Below are 626 nucleotides of genomic sequence, written 5' to 3' on the forward strand. Positions count from 1 at the left end.
GAAAAAATCATAATTAATAAGCAATGATATAGATTTATTTAAAGGTTTTGATTTTGTCTTATTTAGCAATATAAATATAATAAGATGTGATTCTATCTAATTTTGACCAAGTTTAGTTTTTGCTCCTGATTTTTCTGGCCTGGTTGAATTATCAGAGCACATCTCCTTCTTTTTGAAACAATTTACCAAATATTCTCAGAACTGTTATAGAAGTGAAGCTGTTCTATAAAACTACATATAAGAATAATAAATACTATATCACACAGTCATTTAAAAATTTGAAATACTTGATCTAGATTAATTAAAAAGAAAAAATGAGCTTAGGACATAAGGATGTCCGCTTGAAGAGCATTTAAAGAATTAGACATTGCTTCTCATTTCCTNAAATAAATAAATAAAAGGATATATTGAAAGTGACATATAAAAGGACATATTTTAAAAGACACATTTAAAGGACATATAAAAGTAAAGAACAGCTAACCTAGAATTTTATACTTAGCAAAAGTATTCTTCAAAAATTAAGGCAAAATAAAGATGTTTTTCAGTGGTTACTGTGGCTGACACTAAAATTCTAAGGGAGTTCTTCGGGCTGAAGAAAAATGATCAGCATCAGAATTGCAGAAATG

The sequence above is a fragment of the Galeopterus variegatus genome, unplaced genomic scaffold, assembly GCF_000696425.1.
Source record: "Galeopterus variegatus unplaced genomic scaffold, G_variegatus-3.0.2 Scaffold18089, whole genome shotgun sequence".
In the NCBI taxonomy this organism is placed as follows: domain Eukaryota; kingdom Metazoa; phylum Chordata; class Mammalia; order Dermoptera; family Cynocephalidae; genus Galeopterus; species Galeopterus variegatus.